The sequence below is a fragment of the Danio rerio genome, chromosome 12 (genome assembly GCF_049306965.1).
Source record: "Danio rerio strain Tuebingen ecotype United States chromosome 12, GRCz12tu, whole genome shotgun sequence".
Taxonomy (NCBI): Eukaryota; Metazoa; Chordata; class Actinopteri; order Cypriniformes; family Danionidae; genus Danio; species Danio rerio.
Genome location: NC_133187.1, coordinates 26,637,875 through 26,662,500, shown reverse-complemented (window position 1 = coordinate 26,662,500; position 24,626 = coordinate 26,637,875). Strand labels below are relative to the sequence as shown.

General features: G+C 40.2%; 1 protein-coding gene and 1 long non-coding RNA gene across 6 annotated transcripts in view; one reads left to right on the top strand and one right to left on the bottom strand.

Annotated features, from left to right (window-relative positions):
- fbxo11b (F-box protein 11b) overlaps positions 1-24,626 on the top strand; it is a 68,994-nt gene that overhangs the window by 26,326 nt on the left and 18,042 nt on the right. The window lies entirely within an intron of this gene.
- LOC141376805 (uncharacterized) lies at positions 14,386-23,502 on the bottom strand. The gene is made up of 3 exons (XR_012388005.1): positions 23,106-23,502; positions 22,481-23,019; positions 14,386-15,742 (listed from the first exon to the last, which is right to left on the bottom strand). It is a non-coding gene; the product is annotated as an uncharacterized lncRNA (long non-coding RNA).

Genomic DNA, 24,626 nt, shown 5'->3' with positions numbered 1-24,626 from the left:
TGCTAACAACATGCTAATTCATGCTAGATTCATGCTAGTAACATGCTAATTCATGCTAGAATCATGCTAACAACATGCTAATGTATGCTAGAATCATGCTAACAACATGCTAATTCATGCTAGAATCATGCTAACAACATGCTAATTCATGCTAGAATCATGCTAACAACATGCTAATTCATGCTAGAATCATGCTAGTCAAATGCTAATTCATGCTAGAATTATGCTAACAACATGCTAATTCATGCTAGAATCATGCTAGTAACATGCTAATTCATGTTAGAATCATGCTAACAACATGCTAATTCATGCTAGAGTCATGCTAGTAACATGCTAATTCATGCTAGAAGCATGCTAACAACATGCTAATTTATGCTAGAATCATGCTAACAACATGCTAATTTATGCTAAAATCATGCTAGTAGCATGCTAATTCATGCTAGAATCTTGCTAGTAACATGCTAAATCATGCTAGAATCATGCTAATTTTTGCTAAAATCATGCTAGTAACATGCTAATTCATGTTAAAATCATGCTAGGTACATGCTAATTCATGCTAGAATCATGCTAGTAACATGCTAATTCATGCTAGAATCATGCTAACAACATGCTAATTCATGCTAAAATCATGCTAGTAACATGCTAATTCATGCTAGAATCATGCTATCTATCTATCTATCTATCTATCTATCTATCTATCTATCTATCTATCTATCTATCTATCTATCTATCTATCTATTCATACTTTTTTAAACTGTTTAAACCAAATAAACTATTACCGTCAGGCTTTCACAAGCCAGCCTCAAAGTTTGTTCTCAAACTTTAAGAATCTAGTTCTTCTTCTTCTTCTTCTTCTTTCTTCTGAGACTAATTTTAAAGTGTATCTCCTCCTAAACTTTTCAAGCTTCATACTTCAAACTTTCGTCAAACCTTCAAACTGGTCTGACTCGGGTTGCTATATCTGTTCCAACTGATCCGACTTTCGGTTTTCCGAAAAACGACCCGGAAAATTCCCAAAATTCCCATTGACTTAACATTGGGTCAAACTTTGTGACCTCATAACTCTGCATCAGACTGTCCTACAGACTTCTAACTGGGCTCATTTAACTCAGTCTAGCAAGCAGCCAATAACTGATGACCTTTAAACTTACTAGCCACTCCCTAGCAACCACTTTTGGCACCCTAGCAACTGTCCCATAGACTTCCATTGTAAAAGACTGCCATTGACTTAACATTGGGTCAACCTTTGTGAGCTCATAACTCTGCATCAGACTGTCCTACAGACTAGAGTCAGGCCTCATTCAACTCAGTCTAGCCAGCAGCCAATCACTGATGACCTTTAGACTTACTAGCCACTCCCTAGCAACCACTTATGGCACCCTAGCAACTGTCCCGTAGACTTCCATTCAAAAGACTCTCATTGACTTAACATGGGATCAAACTTTGTGAGCTCATAACTCTGCATCAGACTGTCATACAGACTAATGGCTGAGCTCATTTAACTCAGACAACCAAACTGCCAATAACTGATGAGCTTTTAACTTTCTAGCCACACCCCTAACTACCACATACTGCACCCTAGCAACTGTCCCGTAGACTTCCATTAAAATAGGCCTACATGCATATCTTTGCATAGCAGTGTCATAGAGACATGGGAGTTGGTTCTTTTGACTTAGACAACCAACCACATTCAAGTTCACTCTGTAACCTCGCCCATAGCAACAAAACAGAGTACCCTAACAACCATTCTTCAACAGCTATATCTCAGCATCAGAACATCGTAGAGACTTGGAGATTGGCTCGTTTGACTCATGCTAGCAAACGGAACTTCCCATATGCTACACATGCTAGCAGTGACTAGCTACATGCTAATATTGACTAGCCAAGTACTGTAACTTGCTAGAAATGCTTACTAAGTATAAATGTTTTATCAAGCATGTATGTGAGGCTTGCCTAGTAACCAACCAGGGTACCCTAGCAACTGCCTAGCAACCACCCAAATTACCCTAGCAACCGCCTAGCAACCACCTAGCAACGGCCTAGTAATGCCTTAGTAAGGGCCTAGCGACCACTCAGGACACCCTAGCAACTGCCTAGTAACGCCTTAGCAATAACTCAGAAAACCTTAGCAACCACCTAGCAACACCTTAGCAACCACCTAGCAACCACTTGGGACACCTTAGCAACCGCCTAGCAACCACCTAGCAACCACTCGGAACACCCTAGCAACTGCCTAGCAACGCCTTAGCAACCACCTAGCAACACCTTAGCAACCACCTAGCAACCACTCAGGACACCCTAGCAACCACCTAGCAACGCCTTAGCAACCACTCAGAATACCCTAGCAACCATCTAGCAACCACTTAGGACACCTTAGCAACCACCTAGCAACCACTCAGAACACCCTAGGAACCGCCTAGCAACACCTTAGCAACCACCTAGCAACCACTTAGGACACCCTAGCAACCGCCTAGCAACACCTTAGCAACCACATAGCAACCACTCAGAACACCCTAGCAACCACCTAGCAACACCTTAGCAACCACCTAGCAACCACTCAGGACACCCTAGCAACCACCTAGCAACACCTTAGCAACCACTCAGGACACCCTAGCAACCACCTAGCGACGCCTTAGCAACCACTCAGAATACTCTAGCAACCGCCTAGCAACACCTTAGCAACCACCTAGCAACCACTTAGGACACCCTAGCAACCGCCTAGCAACACCTTAGCAACCACCTAGCAACCACTTAGGACACCTTAGCAACCACCTAGCAACACCTTAGCAACCACCTAGCAACCACTCAGAACACCCTAGCAACCGCCTAGCAACACCTTAGCAACCACTCAGGACACCCTAGCAACCACCTAGCAACACCTTAGCAACCACTCAGGACACCCTAGCAACCACTTAGCGACGCCTTAGCAACCACTCAGAAAACTCTAGCAACCGCCTAGCAACACCTTAGCAACCACCTAGCAACCACTTAGGACACCCTAGCAACCGCCTAGCAACACCTTAGCAACCACCTAGCAAAACCTTAGCAACCACCTAGCAACCACTCAGAACACCCTAGCAACCGCCTAGCAACACCTTAGCAACCACCTAGCAACCACTTAGGACACCCTAGCAACCGCCTAGCAACACCTTAGCAAACACCTAGCAACACCTTAGCAACCACCTAGCAACCACTTAGGACACCTTAGCAACCACCTAGCAACACCTTAGCAACCACCTAGCAACACCCTAGCAACCACCTAGCAACCACTCAGGACACCCTAGCAACCACCTAGCAACACCTTAGCAACCACCTAGCAACCACTCAGGACACCCTAGCAACCACCTAGTAACGCCTTAGCAACCACTCAGAATACCCTTGCAACCACCTAGCAACCACTTAGGACACCTTAGCAACCACCTAGCAACACCTTAGCAACCACTCAGAACACCCTAGCAACCGCCTAACAACACCTTAGCAACCACCTAGCAACCACTCAGAATACCCTAGCGACCACCTTGCAACACCTTAGTAACCACTTAGCAACTAGTCAGAACACCTTAGCAACTGCCTAGCACCACCTTAGCAACCACCTAGCAACCACTCAAAACACCCTAGCAATCATCTAGCAACACCTTAGCAACCACCTAGCAACTAGTCAGACCACCTTAGCAACTGCCTTGCACCACCTTAGCAACCACCTAGCAACCACTTAAAACACCCTAGCAACCGCCTAGTAAAATGCTAATTCATGCTAGAATCATGCTAACAACATGCTAATTCATGCTAGAATCATGCTAGTAACATGCTAGTTTATGCTAGAATCATGCTAACAACATGCTTATTCATGCTAGAATCATGCTAGTAACATGCTAATTCATGCTAGAATCATGCTAACAACATGCTAATTCATGTAAGAATCATGTTACTAACATGCTAATTCATGCTAGAATTATCCTAGTAGCATGCTAATTCATGCTAGAATCATGCTAGTAACATGCTAATTCATGTAAGAATCATGCTACTAACATGCTAATTCATGCTAGTAATATGTTAACTCAAGCTAAAATCATACTAACATGCTATTTACACTTTAAAACCACTTCAAACTTTCAGATTCGGCTTTTCAAGCCACCATAAAGTTTGTCCTCAAACTTTAATATCTAGTTATGGTGGCTTGAAAAGCCAACATACTGTTATCTCACGTAAACTTATTATTATGGTGGCTTGAAAAGCCAACATACTGTTATCTCACGTAAACTTATTATTATTCTTCTTCTTCTTCTTCTTCTTCTTCTTCTTCTTATTCTTCTGAGACTAATTTTAAAGTGTATCTCCTCCTAAACTTTTCAAGCTTCATACTTCAAACTTTCATCAAACCTTCAAACTGGTCTGACTCGGGTTGCTATATCCTTTCCGACTGATCCGACTTTCGGTTTTCCGAAAAACGACCCGGAAAATTCCCAAAATTCCCATTGACTTAACATTGGGTCAAACTTTGTCACCTCATAACTCTGCATCAGACTGTCCTACAGACTTCTAACTGGGCTCATTTAACTCAGTCTAGCCAGCAGCCAATAACTGATGACCTTTAAACTTACTAGCCACTCCCTAGCAACCACTTTTGGCACCCTAGCAACTGTCCCATAGACTTCCATTGTAAAAGACTGCCATTGACTTAACATTGAGTCAACCTTTGTGAGCTCATAACTCTGCATCAAACTGTCCTACAGACTAGAGTCAGGCCTCATTCAACTCAGTCTAGTCAGCAGCCAATCACTGATGACCTTTAGACTTACTAGCCACTCCCTAGCAACCACTTATGGCACCCTAGCAACTGTCCCGTAGACTTCCATTCAAAAGACTCTCATTGACTTAACATGGGATCAAACTTTGTGAGCTCATAACTCTGCATCAGACTGTCATACAGACTAATGGCTGAGCTCATTTAACTCAGACTACCAAACTGCCAATAACTGATGAGCTTTTAACTTTCTAGCCACACCCCTAACTACCACATACTGCACCCTAGCAACTGTCCCGTAGACTTCCATTACAAAAGACTCTCATTGACTTTACATGGGATCAAACTTTGTGAGCTCATAACTCTGCATCAGACTGTCATAGAGACTAATGGCTAAGCTCATTTAACTCAGTCTAGCCAGCAGCCAATCACTGATGGCCTTTTAACTTTCTAGCCACACCCCTAACTACCATATACTGCACCCTAGCAACTGTCCTATAGAATGTAATTAGCTGTGCTATCAAATGCTTATAATTCTAACATGCTAATGACATGCCAATCATGCTAGCAACATGCTACTCATATGCTAATCATGCTAATGACATGCTAACTCATACTGGAAACATGCTAATGACATGCTAATTTGTACTTGAATCATGCTAGTAACATGCTAATTCATACTAGACTCATGTTAATAACTGGCCTACATGCATATCTTTGCATAGCAGTGTCCTATTGACTTGGGGGATGGCTCATCTGACTCAGACAACCAATGAGCATCTCAATATGATAATAAAGCTCACAAGCCACGCCCCCAAATTGATTCCATAGACTTCCATTAAAATAGGCCAAGATGCATATCTTTGCATTGCAGTGTCATAGAGACATGGGAGTTGGTTCATTTGACTAAGACAACCAACCACATTCAAGTTCACTCTGTAACCTCGCCCATAGCAACAAAACAGAGTACCCTAGCAACCATTCATCAACAGCTATATCTCAGCATCAGAACATCGTAGAGACTTGGAGATTGGCTCGTTTGACTCATGCTAGCAAACGGAACTTCCTATATGCTACACATGCTAGCAGTGACTAGCTACATGCTAATATTGACTAGCCAAGTACTGTAACTTGCTAGACATGCTTACTAAGTATAAATGTTTTATCAAGCATGTATGTGAGGCTTGCCTAGTAACCAACCAGGGTACCCTACCAACTGCCTAGCAACCACCCAAATTACCCTAGCAACTGCCTAGCAACCACCTAGCAACGGCCTAGTAATGCCTTAGTAAGGGCCTAGCGACCACTCAGGACACCCTAGCAACCGCCTAGCAACACCTTAGCAACCACTCAGAATACCTTAGCAACCACCTAGCAACACCTTAGCAACCACCTAGCAACCACTTGGGACACCTTAGCAACCGCCTAGCAACACCTTAGCAACCACCTAGGACACCCTAGCAACCGCCTAGCAACACCTTAGCAACCACCTAGCAACACCTTAGCAACCACCTAGCAACCACTTAGGACACCTTAGCAACCACCTAGCAACACCTTAGCAACCACCTAGCAACCACTCAGAACACCCTAGCAACTGCCTAGCAACGCCTTAGCAACCACTCAGGACACCCTAGCAACCACCTAGCAACACCTTAGCAACCACTCAGGACACCCTAGCAACCACCTAGCAACGCCTTAGCAACCACTCAGAATACCCTAGCAACCGCCTAGCAACACCTTAGCAACCACCTAGCAACCACTTAGGACACCCTAGCAACCGCCTAGCAACACCTTAGCAACCACCTAGCAACACCTTAGCAACCACCTAGCAACCACTTAGGACACCTTAGCAACCACCTAGCAACACCTTAGCAACCACCTAGCAACCACTCAGAACACCCTAGCAACCGCCTAGCAACACCTTAGCAACCACCTAGCAACACCTTAGCAACCACCTAGCAACAACTCAGGACACCCTAGCAACCACCTAGCAACGCCTTAGCAACCACTCAGAATACCCTAGCAACCACTTAGGACACCTTAGCAACCACCTAGCAACACCTTAGCAACCACTCAGAACACCCTAGCAACCGCCTAGCAACACCTTAACAACCACCTAGCAACCACTCAGAATACCCTAGCGACCACCTTGCATCACCTTAGTAACCACTAAGCAACTAGTCAGAACACCTTAGCAACCACCTAGCAACCACTTAAAACACCCTAGCAACCGCCTAGTAAAATGCTAATTCATGCTAGAATCATGCTAACAACATGCTAATTCATGCTAGAATCATGCTAGTAACATGCTAATTTATGCTAGAATTATGCTAACAACATGTTAATTCATGCTAGAATCATGCTAGTAACATGCTAATTCATGCTAGAATCATGCTAACAACATGCTAATTCATGTAAGAATCATGCTACTAACATGCTAATTCATGCTAGATTTATCCTAGTAGCATGCTAATTCATGCTAGAATCATGCTAGTACCATGCTAATTCATGCTAGAATCACGCTAACAACATGCTAATTCATGCTAGAATCATGCTAGTAACATGTTAATTCATGCTAGAATCATGCTAACAACATGCTAATTCATGTAAGAATCATGCTACTAGCATGCTAATTCATGCTAGTAATATGTTAACTCAAGCTAAAATCATACTAACATGCTATTTACACTATAAAACCACTTCAAACTTTCAGATTCGGCTTTTCAAGCCACCATAAAGTTTGTCCTCAAACTTTAATATCTAGTTATTAGGCTGGCTTGTGTAGCAAGCCAGACTACTGTTATCCTATTAAACTTATTAGGCTGGCTTGTGTAGCAAGCCAGACTACTGTTATCCTATTAAACTTATTAGGCTGGCTTGTGTAGCAAGCCAGACTACTGTTATCCTATTAAACTTATTATTATTTTTCTATATTATTCTTCTTCTGAGACTAAAAATTAAACTCTATCTCCTCCTAGGCCATTCAAGCTATGACCATCAAACTTGGGTCAGACCTCCGAACTATTCTGACTCGAGTTGCTATATCCTTTCCGACCGATCCGACTTTCGGTTTCCCGAAAAACGTCCCGGGACCGTCGGAAAAATCCCATAGACGTAACATTGGATCAAACTTTGTGACCTCATAACTCCACATCAGAATGTCACACAGACTTCTAACTGGGCTCATTTAACTCAGACTATCAAACTGCCAATGACTGATCACCTTTAAACTTTCTGGCCACGCCCTAGCAACCACTTTTGGACCCTAGAAACCGTCCCATAGACTTCCATTGCAAAAGACTCTCATTGACTTTACATGGGATCAAACTTTGTGAGCTCATAACTCTGCATCAGACTGTCCTACAGACTAATGGCTAGGCTCATTTAACTCAGTCTAGCCAGCAGCCAATCACCGATGGCCTTTTAACTTTCTAGCCACACCCTAACAACCAGATACTGCACCCTAGCAACTGTCCCATAGACTGCCATTAAAGAGGTTCAGACTGATATTGTCATGCTGCAGTGTGATAGAGACATGGGGGTTGTGTTTAACTGTTCATACTGGCAAGAAGCTTTGATACATCATCAGTCTAAGCTGTCAATCAACTCCATAGCAACAAAACAGACTAACCTAGCAACGATATGGCACCAGCTATATCTCAGCATCAGAACATCGTAGAGAGGCGGGGGTTGGCTTGTTTGACTCATGCTCGCACACTATCTATCTATCTATCTATCTATCTATCTATCTATCTATCTATCTATCTATCTATCTATCTATCTATCTATCTATCTATCAATCTATCTACCTCTACCTATCTATCTATCTATCTATCTATCTATCTATCTACCTTTATCTATCTACCTCTACCTATCTATCTATCTATCTATCTATCTATCTATCTATCTATCTGTCTGTCTGTCTGTCTGTCTGTCTGTCTGTCTGTCTGTCTGTCTGTCTCTATCTATCTATCTATCTATCTATCTATCTATCTATCTATCTATCTATCTATCTATCTATCTATCTATCTATCTATCTACCTCTACCTATCTATCTATCTATCTATCTATCTATCTATCTATCTATCTCTACCTATCTATCTATCTATCCATCATGCTAACAACATGCTAATTCATGCTAGAATCATGCTAATTCATGCTAGAATCATGCTAGTCACATGCTAATTCATGCTAGAATCATGCTAACAACATGCTAATTCATGCTAGAATCATGCTAATTTATGCTAAAATCATGCTAGTAACATGCTAATCCATGCTAGAATCATGCTAACAACATGCTAATTCATGCTAGAATCAGGCTAGTAACATGCTAATTCATGCTAAGAACATGCTAATTCATGCTAGAATCATGCTGGTAACATGCTAATTCATGCTAGAATCATGCTAAGAACATGCTAATTCAAGCTAGAATCATGCTAGTCACATGCTAATTCATACTAGAATCATGCTAACAACATGCTAATTCATGCTAGAATCATGCTAGTCACATGCTAATTCATGCTAGAATCATGCTAACAACATGCTAATTCATGCTAGAATCATGCTAGTAACATGCTAATTCATGTTAGAATCATGCTAACAACATGCTAATTCATGCTAGAATCATGCTAGTAACATGCTAATTCATGCTAGAATCATGCTAACAACATGCTAATTTATGCTAGAATCATGCTAGTCACATGCTAATTCATGCTAGAATCATGCTAGCAACATGCTAATTCATGCTAGAATTGTGTTAATTCATGCTAGAATCATGCTAGTAACATGCTATTTCATTTTAAAATCATGCTAGGTACATGCTAATTCATGCTAGAATCATGTTAGTAACATGCTAATTCATGCTAGAATCATGCCAACAACATGCTAATTAATGCTAGAATCATGCTAGTAACATGCTAATTCATAATAAAATCATGCTAACAACATGCTAATTCATGCTAAAATCATGCTAGTAACATGCTAATTCATGCTAGAATCATGCTAACAACATGCTATTTCACGTAAAATCATGCTAATAACATGCTAATCTATCTATCTATCTCTCTATCTGTCTATCTATCTATCTATCTATCTATCTATCTATCTATCTATCTATCTATCTATCTATCTATCTATCTATCTTTTCATACTTTTTAAAACTGTTTAAATAAACTATTACCATCAGGCTTTCACAAGCCAGCCTCAAAGTTTGTTCTCAAACTTTAAGAATCTAGTTATTATTATTTTTATTTTTCTATATTATTCTTCTTCTGAGACTAAAAATTAAACTCTATCTCCTCCTAGGCCATTCAAGCTATGACCATCAAACTTGGGTCAGACCTCCGAACTATTCTGACTCGAGTTGCTATATCCTTTCCGACTGATCCGACTTTCGGTTTCCCGAAAAACGTCCCGGGACCGTCGGAAAAATCCCATAGACGTAACATTGGATCAAACTTTGTGACCTCATAACTCCGCATCAGAATGTCACACAGACTTCTAACTGGGCTCATTTAACTCAGACTATCAAACTGCCAATGACTGATCACCTTTAAACTTTCTGGCCACGCCCTAGCAACCACTTTTGGACCCTAGAAACCGTCCCATAGACTTCCATTGCAAAAGACTCTCATTGACTTTACATGGGATCAAACTTTGTGAGCTCATAACTCTGCATCAGACTGTCCTACAGACTAATGGCTGAGCTCATTTAACTCAGTCTAGCCAGCAGCCAATCACTGATGGCCTTTTAACTTTCTAGCCACACCCTAACAACCAGATACTGCACCCTAGCAACTGTCCCATAGACTGCAATTAAAGAGGTTCAGACTGATATTGTCATGCTGCAGTGTGATAGAGACATGGGGGTTGTGTTTAACTGTTCATACTGGCAAGAAGCTTTGATACATCATCAGTCTAAGCTGTCAATCAACTCCATAGCAACAAAACAGACTAACCTAGCAACGATATGGCACCAGCTATATCTCAGCATCGGAACATCGTAGAGAGGCGGGGGTTGGCTTGTTTGACTCATGCTCTTACACCATCTATCTATCTATCTATCTATCTATCTATCTATCTATCTATCTATCTATCTATCTATCTATCTATCTATCTACTTCTATCTATCATTCTATCTATCTATCTATCTATCTATCTATCTATCTATCTATCTATCTATCTATCTATCTATCTATCTATCTATCTACTTCTATCTATCTATCTATCTATCTATCTATCTATCTATCTATCTATCTATCTACTTCTATCTATCTATCTATCTGTCTATCTATCTGTCTATCTATCTATCTTTCTATCTCTATCTATCTATCTATCTATCTATCTATCTATCTATCTATCTATCTATCTATCTATCTATCTATCTATCTATCATGCTAACAACATGCTAATTCATGCTAGAATCATGCTAATTTATGCTAAAATCATGCTAGTAACATGCTAATCCATGCTAGAATCATGCTAACAACATGCTAATTCATGCTAGATTCATGCTAGTAACATGCTAATTCATGCTAGAATCATGCTAGTATCATGCTAATTCATGCTAGCATCATGCTAACAACATGCTAATTCATGCTAGAATCATGCTAGTAACATGCTAATTCATGCTAGAATCATGCTAACAACATGCTAATTCATGCTAGAATCATGCTAGTGAAATGCTAATTCATGCTAGAATCATGCTAACAACATGCTAATTCATGCTAGAATCATGCTAGTAACATGCTAATTCATGTTAGAATCATGCTAACAACATGCTAATTCATGCTAGAATCATGCTAATAACGTGCTAATTCATGCTAGAATCATGCTAGTAACATGCTAATTCATGTTAGAATCATGCTAACAACATGCTAATTCATGCTAGAATCATGCTAGTAACATGCTAATTCATGCTAGAAGCATGCTAACAACATGCTAATTTATGCTAGAATCATGCTAGTAGCATGCTAATTCATGCTAGAATCTTGCTAGTAACATGCTAAATCATGCTAGAATCATGCTAACAACATGCTAATTCATGCTAGAATCATGCTAACAACATGCTAATTCATGCTAGAATTGTGCTAATTCATGCTAAAATCATGCTAGTAACATGCTAATTCATGCTAGAATCATGCTAGTAACATGCTAATTCATGCTAGAATCGTGCTAACAACATGCTAATTCATGTTAAAATTATGCTAACAACATGCTAATTAATGCTAAAATCATGCTAGTAACATGCTAATTCATGCTAAAATCATGCTAACAACATGCTAATTCATGCTAAAATCATGCTTGTAACATGCTAATTCATGCTAGAATCATGCTAACAACATGCTATTTCACGTTAAAATCATGGTAATAACATGCTAATCTATCTATCTATCTATCTATCTATCTATCTATCTATCTATCTATCTATCTATCTATCTATCTATCTTTTCATACTTTTTAAAACTGTTTAAACTAAATAAACTATCACCGTCAGGCTTTCACAAGCCAGCCTCAAAGTTTGTTCTCAAACTTTAAGAATCTAGTTATTATTATTTTTATTTTTCTATATTATTCTTCTTCTGAGACTAAAAATTAAACTCTATCTCCACCTAGACCTTTCAAGCTATGACCATCAAACTCGGGTCAGACCTCCGAACTATTCTGACTCGAGTTGCTATATCCTTTCCGACTGATCCGACTTTCGGTTTCCCGAAAAACGTCCCGGGACCGTCGGAAAAATCCCATAGACGTAACATTGGATCAAACTTTGTGACCTCATAACTCGGCATCAGAATGTCACACAGACTTCTAACTGGGCTCATTTAACTCAGACTATCAAACTGCCAATGACTGATCACCTTTAAACTTTCTGGCCACGCCCTAGCAACCACTTTTGGACCCTAGAAACCGTCCCATAGACTTCCATTGCAAAAGACTCTCATTGACTTTACATGGGATCAAACTTTGTGAGCTCATAACTCTGCATCAGAGTGTCCTACAGACTAATGATTGAGCTCATTTAACTCAGTCTAGCCAGCAGCCAATCACTGATGGCTTTTTAACCTTCCAGCCACACCCTAACAACCAGATACTGCACCCTAGCAACTGTCCCATAGACTGCCATTAAAGAGGTTCAGACTGATATTGTCATGCTGCAGTGTGATAGAGACATGGGGGTTGTTTTTAACTGTTCATACGGGCAAGAAGCTTTGATACATCATCAGTCTAAGCTGTCAATCAACTCCATAGCAACAAAACAGACTAACCTAGCAACGATATAACAGCAGCTATATCTCAGCATCAGAACATCGTAGAGAGGCGGGGGTTGGCTTGTTTGACTCATGCTCGCACTCCATCTATCTATCTATCTATCTATCTATCTATCTATCTATCTATCTATCTATCTATCTTTATCTATATCTATCCATCATGCTAACAACATGCTAATTCATGCTAGAATCATGCTAGTTACATGCTAATTCATGCTCGTATCATGCTAGTCACATGCTAATTCATGCTAGAATCATGCTTGTCACATGCTAATTCATGCTAGAATCATGCTAACAACATACTAATTCATGCTAGAATCATGCTAACAACATGCTAATTCATGCTAGAATCATGCTAGTAACATGCTAATTCATGTTAGAATCATGCTAACTACATGCTAATTCGTGCTAGAATCATGCTAGTAGCATGCTAATTCATGTTAGAATCATGCTAACAACATGCTAATTCATGCTAGAATCATGCTAGTAACATGCTAATTCATGCTAGAATCATGCTAACAACATGCTAATTCATGCAAGAATCATGCTAGTCACATGCTAATTCATGCTAGAATCATGCTAGTCAAATGCTAATTCATGCTAGAATCGTGCTAACAACATGCTAATTCATGCTAGAATCATGCTAGTAACATGCTAATTCATGCTAGAATCATGCTAGTAACATACTAATTCATGCTAGAATCATGCTAACAACATGATAATTCATGCTAGAATCATGCTAGTAACATGCTAATTCATGCTAGAATCGTGCTAACAACATGCTAATTCATGCTAGAATCATGCTAGTAACATGCTAATTCATGCTAGAATCATGCTAGTAACATACTAATTCATGCTAGAATCATGCTAACAACATGATAATTCATGCTAGAATCATGCTAACAACATGCTAATTCATGCTAGAATCGTGCTAATTCATGCTAAAATCATGCTAGTAACATGCTAATTCATGTTAAAATCATGCTAGTAACATGCTAATTCATGCTAGAATCGTACTAGTAACATGCTAATTCATACTAGAATCATGCTAGTAACATGCTAATTCATGCTAGAATCATGCTAACAACATGCTAATTCATGCTAGAATCATGCTAACAACATGCTAATTCATGCTAGAATCATGCTAACATTATGCTAATTCATGCTAGAATCATGCTAACAACATCTATCTATCTATCTATCTATCTATCTATCTATCTATCTATCTATCTATCTATCTATCTATCTATCTATCTTTTCATACTTTTTAAAACTGTTTAAATAAACTATTACCGTCAGGCTTTCACAAGCCAGCCTCAAAGTTTGTTCTCAAACTTTAAGAATCTAGTTCTTCTTCTTCTTCTTATTCTTCTGAGACTAATTTTAAATTGTATCTCCTCCTAAACTTTTCAAGCTTCATACTTCAAACTTTCGTCAAACCTTCAAACTGGTCTGACTCGGGTTGCTATATCCTTTCCGACTGATCCGACTTTCGGTTTTCCGAAAAACGACCCGGAAAATTCCCAAAATTCCCATTGACTTAACATTGGGTCAAACTTTGTGACCTCATAACTCTGCATCAGACTGTCCTACAGACTTCTAACTGGGCTCATTTAACTCAGTCTAGCCAGCAGCCAATAACTGATGACCTTTTAACTTACTAGCCACTCCCTAGCAACCACTTTTGGCACCCTAGCAACTGTCCCATAGACTTCCATTGTAAAAGACTGCCATTGACTTAACATTGAGTCAACCTTTGTGAGCTCATAACTCTGCATCAGTCTGTCCTACAGACTAGAGTCAGGCCTCATTCAACTCAGTAGCCAATCACTGATGACCTTTAGACTTACTAGCCACTCCCTAGCAACCACTTATGGCACCCTAGCAACTGTCCCGTAGACTTCCATTGTAAAAGACTCTCATTGACTTAACATGGGATCAAACTTTGTGAGCTCATAACTCTGTATCAGACTGTCATACAGACTAATGGCTGAGCTCATTTAACTCAGACTACCAAACTGCCAATAAATGATTAGCTTTTAACTTTCTAGCCACACCCCTAACTACCACATACTGCACCCTAGCAACTGTCCCGTAGACTTCCATTACAAAAGACTCTCATTGACTTAACATTGGATCAAACTTTTTGAGCTCATAACTCTGCATCAGACTGTCATACAGACTAATGGCTGAGCTCATTTAACTCAGACTACCAAACTGCCAATAACTGATGAGCTTTTAACTTTCTAGCCACACCCCTAACTACCACATACTGCACCCTAGCAACTGTCCCGTAGACTTCCATTAAAATAGGCCAAGATGCATATCTTTGCAAAGCAGTGTCATAGAGACATGGGGGTTGGTTCTTTGACTAAGACAACCAACCACATTCAAGTTCACTCTGTAACCTCGCCCATAGCAACAAAACAGAATACCCTAGCAACCATTCATCAACAGCTATATCTCAGCATCAGAACATCGTAGAGACTTGGAGATTGGCTCGTTTGACTCATGCTAGCAAACGGAACTTCCTATATGCTACATATGCTAGCAGTGACTAGCTACATGCTAATATTGACTAGCCAAGTACTGTAACTTGCTAGAAATGCTTACTAAGTATAAATGTTTTATCAAGCATGTATGTGAGGCTTGCCTAGTAACCAACCAGGGTACCCTAGCAACTGCCTAGCAACCACCCAAATTACCCTAGCAACCGCCTAGCAACCACCTAGCAATGGCCTAGTAATGCCTTAGTAAGGGCCTAGCGACCACTCAGGACACCCTAGCAACCGCCTAGCAACGCCTTAGCAACTATTCAGAATACCTTAGCAACCACTTAGCATCACCTTAGCAACCACCTAGCAACCACTTGGGACACCTTAGCAACCGCCTAGCAACACCTTAGCAACCACCTAGCAACCACTCAGAACACCCTAGCAACTGCCTAGCAACGCCTTAGCAACCACCTAGCAACACCTTAGCAACCACCTAGCAACCACTCAGGGCACCCTAGCAACCACCTAGCAACGCCTTAGCAACCACTCAGAATACCCTAGCAACCATCTAGCAACCACTTAGGACACCTTAGCAACCACCTAGCAACACCTTAGCAACCACCTAGCAACCACTCAGAACACCCTAGCAACCGCCTAGCAACACCTTAGCAACCACCTAGCAACCACTTAGGACACCCTAGCAACTGCCTAGCAACACCTTAGCAACCACCTAGCAACCACTTAGGACAACTTAGCAACCCCCTAGCAACACCTTAGCAACCACCTAGCAACCACTCAGAACACCCTAGCAACGCCTAGCAACACCTAAGCAACCACCTAGCAACCACTTAGGACACCTTAGCAACCACCTAGCAACACCTTAGCAACCACCTAGCAACCACTTAGGACACCTTAGCAACCACCTAGCAACACCTTAGCAACCACCTAGCAACCACTCAGAACACCCTAGCAACCGCCTAGCAACACCTTAGCAACCATCCAGCAACCACTCAGGACACCCTAGCAACCACCTAGCAACACCTTAGCAACCACCAAGCAACCACTCAGGACACCCTAGCAACCACCTAGTAACGCCTTAGCAACCACTCAGAATACCCTAGCAGCCACCTAGCAACCACTTAGGACACCTTGGCAACCACCTAGCAACACCTTAGCAACCACTTAGAATACCCTAGCAACCGCCTAGCAACACCTTAGCAACCACCTAGCAACCACTCAGAATACCCTAGCGACCACCTTGCAACACCTTAGTAACCACTTAGCAACTAGTCAGAACACCTTAGCAACTGCCAAGCACCACCTTAGCAACCACCTAGCAACCACTCAAAACACCCTAGCAACCGTTTAGCAACACCTTAGCAACCACCTAGCAACTAGTCAGACCACCTTAGCAACTGCCTTGCACCACCTTAGCAACCACCTAGCAACCACTTAAAACACCCTAGCAACCGCCTAGTAAAATGCTAATTCATGCTAGAATCATGCTAACAACATGCTAATTCAAGCTAGAATCATGCTAGTAACATGCTAATTCATGCTAGAATCATGCTAACAACATGCTAATTCATGTAAGAATCATGCTACTAACATGCTAATTCATGTTAGTAATATGTTAATTCAAGCTAAAATCATACTAACATTCTATTTACACTTTAAAACCACTTCAAACTTTCAGATTCGGCTTTTCAAGCCACCATAAAGTTTGTCCTCAAACTTTAATATCTAGTTATTAGGCTGGCTTGTGTAGCAAGCCAGACTACTGTTATCCTATTAAACTTAATATTATTATTATTCTTCTTCTGAGACTAAAAATTAAACTGTATCTCGTCCTAGGCCTTTCAAGCTATGACCATCAAACTCGGGTCAGACCTCTGACCTATTCTGACTCGAGTTGCTATATCTTTTCCGACTGATCCGACTTTCGGTTTTCCGAAAAACGTCCCGGGACCGTCGGAAAAATCCCATAGACGTAACATTGGATCAAACTTTGTGACCTCATAACTCCGCATCAGAATGTCACACAGACTTCTAACTGGGCTCATTTAACTCAGACTATCAAACTGCCAATGACTGATCACCTTTAAACTTCCTGGCCACGCCCTAGCAACCACTTTTGGACCCTAGAAATCGTCCCATAGACTTCCATTGCAAAAGACTCTCATTGACTTTACATGGGATCAAACTTTGTGAGCTCATAACTCTGCATCAGACTGTCCTACAGACTAATGGCTGAGCTCATTTAACTCAGTCTAGCCAGCAGCCAATCACTGATGGCCTTTTAACTTTCTAGCCACACCCTAACAACCAGATACTGCACCCTAGCAACTGTCCCATACACTGCCATTAAAGAGGTTCAGACTGATATTGTCATGCTGCAGTGTGATAGAGACATGGGGGTTGTTTTTAACTGTTCATACTGTCAAGAAGCTTTGATACATCATCAGTCTAAGCTGTCAATGAACTCCATAGCAACAAAACAGACTAACCTAGCAACGATATAGCACCAGCTATATCTCAGCATCAGAACATCGTAGAGAAGCGGGGGTTGGCTTGTTTGATCTATCTATCTATCTATCTATCTATCTATCTATCTATCTATCTATCTATCTATCTATCTATCTATCTATCTATCTATCTATCCATCTATCTATCCATCTATCTATCTATCTATCTATCTATCTATCTATCTATCTATCTATCTACCTACCTGTATCCATCGATCTATCTATCTATCTATCTATCTATCTATCTATCTATCTATCTATCTATCTATCTATCTATCTATCTATCTATCTATCTATCTATCGATCTATCTACCTGTATCTATCTATCTATCGATCTATCGATCTATCTACCTCTATCTATCTATCTATCTATCTATCTATCTATCTATCTATCTATCTATCTATCTATCTATCTATCGATCTATCTACCTCTATCTATCTATCTACCTCTATCGATCTATCGATCTATCTACCTCTATCTATCTATCTATCTATCTATCTATCTATCTATCTATCTATCTATCTATCTATCTATCTATCTATCTATCTATCTATCGATCTATCTATCTATCTATCTATCTATCTATCTATCTATCTATCTATCTATCTATCTATCTATCTATCTATCTATCTATCTATCTATCTATCTATCTATCTATCGATCTATCTACCTCTATCTATCTATCTACCTCTATCGATCTATCTACCTCTATCTATCTATCTATCTATCTATCTATCTATCTATCTATCTATCTATCTATCTATCTATCTATCTATCTATCTATCTACCTGTATCTATCTATCTATCGATCTATCGATCTATCTACCTCTATCTATCTATCTATCTATCTATCTATCTATCTATCTATCTATCTATCTATCTATCTATCTCTATCGATCTATCGATCTATCTACCTCTATCTATCTATCTATCTATCTATCTATCTATCTATCTATCTATCTATCTATCTATTTATCTATCTTTCTATCTATCCATCATGCTAACAGCATGCTAATTCATGCTAGAATCATGCTAGTCACATGCTAATTCATGCTAGAATCATGCTAGTCACATGCTAATTCATGCTAGAATCATGCTAGTCACATGCTAATTCATGCTAGAATCATGCTAGTCACATGCTAATTCATGCTAGAATCATGCTAACAACATGCTAATTCCTGCTAGAATCATGCTAATTCATGCTAAAATCATGCTAGTAACATGCTGATGCTAGTAACATGCTAATTCATGCAAACAACATGTTAAATCATGCTAGAATCATGCTAGTAACATGCTAATTCATGCTAGAATCATGCTAGTCACATGCTAATTCATGCTAGAATCGTGCTAGTAACATGCTAATTCATGCTAGAATCGTGCTAACAACATGCTAATTCATGCTAGAATTATGCTAATTCATGCTAGAATCATTCTAGTAACATGCTAATTCATGCTAGAATCATGCTAGTAACATGCTAAATCATGCTAGAATCATGCTAACAACATGCTAATTCATGCTAGTAACATGCTAATTCATGCTAGAATCATGCTAACAACATGCTAATTCATGCTAGAATCATGCTAGTAACATGCTAATTCATGCTAGAATCATGCTAACAACATGCTAATTCATGCTAAAATCATGCTAACAACATGCTAATTCATGCTAGAATCATGCTAACAACATGCTAATTCATGCTAGAATTATGCTAATTCATGCTAGAATCATGCTAGTAACATGTTAATTCATGCTAGAATCATGCTAGTAACATGCTAATTCATGCTAGAATCATGCTAACAACATGCTAAATCATGCTAGTAACATGCTAATTCATGCTAGAATCGCGCTAGTGACATGCTAATTCATGCTAGAATTGTGCTAACAAGCATGCTAATTCATGCTAGAATCATGCTAACAACATGCTAATTCATGCTAGAATCATGCTAGTAACATGCTAATTCATGCTAGAATCATGCTAGTAACATGCTAATTCATGCTAGAATCGTGCTAGAAACATGCTAATTCATGCAAGGATCATGCTAGTCACATGCTAATTCATGCTAGAATCATGCTAACAACATGCTAATTCATGCTAGAATCATGCTAGTAACATGCTAATTCATGCTAGAATCATGCTAGTAACATGATAATTCATGCTAGAATCGTGCTAACAACATGCTAATTCATGCTAGAATCATGCTAGTTACATGCTAATTCATGCTAGAATCATGCTAGTAACATGTTAATTCTTGCTAGAATCATGCTAGTAACATGCTAAATCATGCTAGAATCATGCTAACAACATGCTAATTCATGCTAAAATTATGCTAGTAACATGCTAATTCATGCTAGAATCGTGCTAGAATTGTTCTAACAACATGCTAATTCATGCTAGAATCGTGCTAACAACATGCTAGAATCGTGCTAACAACATGCTAATTCATGCTAGAATCGTGCTAGTAACATACTAATTCATGCTAGAATCGTGCTAGTAACATGCTAATTCATGCTAGAATCGTGCTAGTAACATGCTAATTCATGCTAGAAACGTGCTAGTAACATGCTAATTCATGCTAGAATTATGCTAGCAACATGCCAATTCGTGCTAGAATCATGCTAACAACATGCTAATTCATGCTAAAATCATGCTAACAACATGCTAATTCCCGCTAGAATCATGCTAACAACATGCTAATTCACGTTAGATTCATGCTAATACCATGCTAATATATCTATCTATCTATCTCTCTATCTATCTATCTATCTATCTATCTATCTATCTATCTATCTATCTATCTATCTATCTATCTATCTTTTCATACTTTTAAAAACTGTTTAAACTAAATAAACTATTACCGTCAGGCTTTCACAAGCCAGCCTCAAAGTTTGTTCTCAAACTTTAAGAATCTAGTTCTTCTTCTTCTTCTTCTTCTTCTTCTTATTCTTCTGAGACTAATTTTAAAGTCTATCTCCTCCTAACCCTTTCAAGCTTCATACCTCAAACTTTCGTCAAACCTTCAAACTGGTCTGACTCGGGTTGCTATATCTTTTCCGACTGATCCGACTTTCGGTTTTCCGAAAAACGACCCGGAAAATTCCCAAAATTCCCATTGACTTAACATTGGGTCAAACTTTGTGACCTCATAACTCTGCATCAGACTGTCCTACAGACTTCTAACTGGGCTCATTTAACTCAGTCTAGCCAGCAGCCAATAACTGATGACCTTTAAACTTACTAGCCACTCCCTAGCAACCACTTTTGGCACCCTAGCAACTGTCCCATAGACTTCCATTGTAAAAGACTGCCATTGACTTAACATTGAGTCAACCTTTGCGAGCTCATAACTCTGCATCAGACTGTCCTACAGACTAGAGTCAGGCCCCATTCAACTCAGTCTAGTCAGCAGCCAATCACTGATGACCTTTAGACTTACTAGCCACTCCCTAGCAACCACTTATGGCACCCTAGCAACTGTCCCGTAGACTTCCATTACAAAAGACTCTCATTGACTTAACATGGGATCAAACTTTGTGAGCTCATAACTCTGCATCAGACTGTCATAGAGACTAATGGCTGAGCTCATTTAACTCAGTCTAGCCAGCAGCCAATCACTGATGGCCTTTTAACTTTCTAGCCACACCCCTAACTACCACATACTGCACCCTAGCAACTGTCCTATAGAATGTAATTAGCTGTGCTATCAAATGCTTATAATTCTAACATGCTAATGACATGCCAATCATGCTAGCAACATGCTACTCATATGCTAATCATGCTAATGACATGCTAACTCATACTGGAAACATGCTAATGACATGCTAATTTGTACTAGAATCATGCTAGTAACATGCTAATTCAAACTAGACTCATGTTAATAACTGGCCTACATGCATATCTTTGCATAGCAGTGTCCTATTGACTTGGGGGATGGCTCATCTGACTCAGACAACCAATGAGCATCTCAATATGATAATGAAGCTCACAAGCCACGCCCCCAAATTGATTCCATAGACTTCCATTAAAATAGGCCAAGATGCATATCTTTGCATAGCAGTGTCATAGAGACATGGGGGTTGGTTCATTCGACTAAGACAACCAACCACATTCAAGTTCACTCTGTAACCTCGCCCATAGCAACAAAACAGAGTACCCTAGCAACCATTCATCAACAGCTATATCTCAGCATTAGAACATCGTAGAGACTTGGAGATTGGCTCGTTTGACTCATGCTAGCAAACGGAACTTCCTATATGCTACACATGCTAGCAGTGACTAGCTACATGCTAATATTGACTAGCCCAGTACTGTAACTTGCTAGAAATGCTTACTAAGTATAAATGTTTTATCAATCATGTATGTGAGGCTTGCCTAGTAACCAACCAGGGTACCCTAGCAACTGCCTAGCAACCACCCAAATTACCCTAGCAACCGCCTAGCAACCACCTAGCAACGGCCTAGTAATGCCTTAGTAAGGGCCTAGCGACCACTCAGGACACCCTAGCAACCGCCTAGCAACGCCTTAGCAACCACTCAGAATACCTTAGCAACCACCTAGCAACACCTTAGCAACCACCTAGCAACCACTTGGGACACCTTAGCAACCGCCTAGCAACACCTTAGCAACCACCTAGCAACCACTCAGAACACCCTAGCAACTGCCTAGCAACGCCTTAGCAACCACCTAGCAACCACTCAGGACACCCTAGCAACCACCTAGCAACACCTTAGCAACCACCTAGCAACCACTCAAGACACCCTAGCAACCACCTAGCAACGCCTTAGTAACCACTCAGAACACCCTAGCAACCATCTAGCAACCACTTAGGACACCTTAGCAACCACCTAGCAACACCTTAGCAACCACCTAGCAACCACTCAGAACACCCTAGCAACCGCCTAGCAACACCTTAGCAACTACCTAGCAACCACTTAGGACACCCTAGCAACCGCCTAGCAACACCTTAGCAACCACCTAGCAACCACTTAGGACACCCTAGCAACCGCCTAGCAACACCTTAGCAACCACCTAGCAACACCTTAGCAACCACCTAGCAACCACTCAGGACACCTTAGCAACCACCTAGCAACACCTTAGCAACCACCTAGCAACCACTCAGAACACCCTAGCAACCGCCTAGCAACACCTTAGCAACCACTCAGGACACCCTAGCAACCACCTAGCAACACCTTAGCAACCACCTAGCAACCACTCAGGACACCCTAGCAACCACCTAGCAACGCCTTAGCAACCACTCAGAATACCCTAGCAACCACCTAGCAACCACTTAGGACACCTTAGCAACCATCTAGCAACACCTTAGCAACCACTCAGAACACCCTAGCAACCGCCTAGCAACACCTTAGCAACCACCTAGCAACCACTCAGAATACCCTAGCGACCACCTTGCAACACCTTAGTAACCACTTAGCAACTAGTCAGAACACCTTAGCAACTGCCTAGCACCACCTTAGCAACCACTTAGCAACCACTCAAAACACCCTAGCAACCGTCTAGCAACACCCTAGCAACCACCTAGCAACTAGTCAGACCACCTTAGCAACTGCCTTGCACCACCTTAGCAACCACCTAGCAACCACTTAAAACACCCTAGCAACCGCCTAGTAAAATGCTAATTCATGCTAGAATCATGCTAACAACATGCTAATTCATGCTAGAATCATGCTAGTAACATGCTAATTTATGCTAGATTTATGCTAACAACATGCTAATTCATGCTAGAATCATGCTAGTAACATGCTAATTCATGCTAGAATCATGCTAACAACATGCTAATTCATGTAAGAATCATGCTACTAACATGCTAATTCATGCTAGAATTATCCTAGTAGCATGCTAATTCATGCTAGAATCATGCTAGTAACATGCTAATTCAACCACTTCAAACTTTCAGATTCGGCTTTTCAAGCCACCATAAAGTTTGTCCTCAAACTTTAATATCTAGTTTGTTTTACTACTATATAAATATAATTTTACCAGATGCTTCGAATGGCTTCAATTGGAAAGGTTTCAATCATTTAGATCGACTTGGAGGATCAAGTGTTTTTCTATGCAGTGCATCTGCATAAATTATAGTACATTTCAAGCATATATAAATACGACAGAGCAAAAATAAACTGTGCTTTATGGTTTTCTGGGGAGTCTAACAGTATTCAAGTACAGAAATAGAACAATCAAATGTAAAATAACATGATCATCATTGTATAAATAATTTCTAAAAAATTGTAATATCTTTGTCTTTTAATCTTTAATAAATAATTTGATACTGGGATGTGAATATTGCGGATTCACACATTGGGATATGGATGCTCAACTGAATATTGTTTAGCCCTAAGAAGGACATTAATCACTTTAATTCTAAGAGGATGGAGACCGTATTAATGGTCTAGCACTAGTGATAGAATAAATTGAACAGTCCATGAGTTATGCTATGATTATATTTACAACAAGATTCCAAAAAAAAGAATTAAAGAGTGTAAGGATTCTCTTTTTAAAAAGGGATGAGCATTATACTAACATGCACAATTATGGCAGAATTGTCTCTTGGGGCTTTCTTGATATCCCTCTTGT